Raw genomic sequence first — 549 nt, forward strand, 5'->3', positions numbered from 1 at the left:
AATTTCTTTACAACACCCTTTTTATTCCCACTAATAAACACGAAATACTACAATAACACGACCATATTTCCTCGTCGCATAATTCAAGCCGCGGCGGGCAACCGTTCATCCCCAACTCGCACCTAACATGGACTTCCGCGACGCCTGGCATCGCTTTGCCTGCGAGATGCTCCTCCTCGGCAAGCGTCCCAGCCACGAAGCTTTTACTTTAGGCTAAACCTCGGCGCGGCTCCCCTCGGGCGAGGTTCGGCACCTGCGCGGGCGAGGAAGCCCCACTGCTACCAGGCGCCACCTCCATTACCAAATACTCGGCCGGCCACGTGACCCACCCCGCCCGTGCCCTGTAAACCGTTTATCTGGCGGTCACTCACGGGTTTCGCGGGTGAGGAGAGACCACGGAGAATGTGTCTTTGTAACGGCGAGCATCTGCAACATATATGACAGGGCACGTGACGCGACGGACCGTATTAGGGAGGGCAGTCTATAAGCTTTTGAGTGAATTTGTGATCTTCCCTAATATACCCTTAAGTAAGTACGCGATCCTGATGG

The sequence above is a fragment of the Penaeus monodon genome, chromosome 19, assembly GCF_015228065.2.
Source record: "Penaeus monodon isolate SGIC_2016 chromosome 19, NSTDA_Pmon_1, whole genome shotgun sequence".
Classification (NCBI taxonomy): domain Eukaryota; kingdom Metazoa; phylum Arthropoda; class Malacostraca; order Decapoda; family Penaeidae; genus Penaeus; species Penaeus monodon.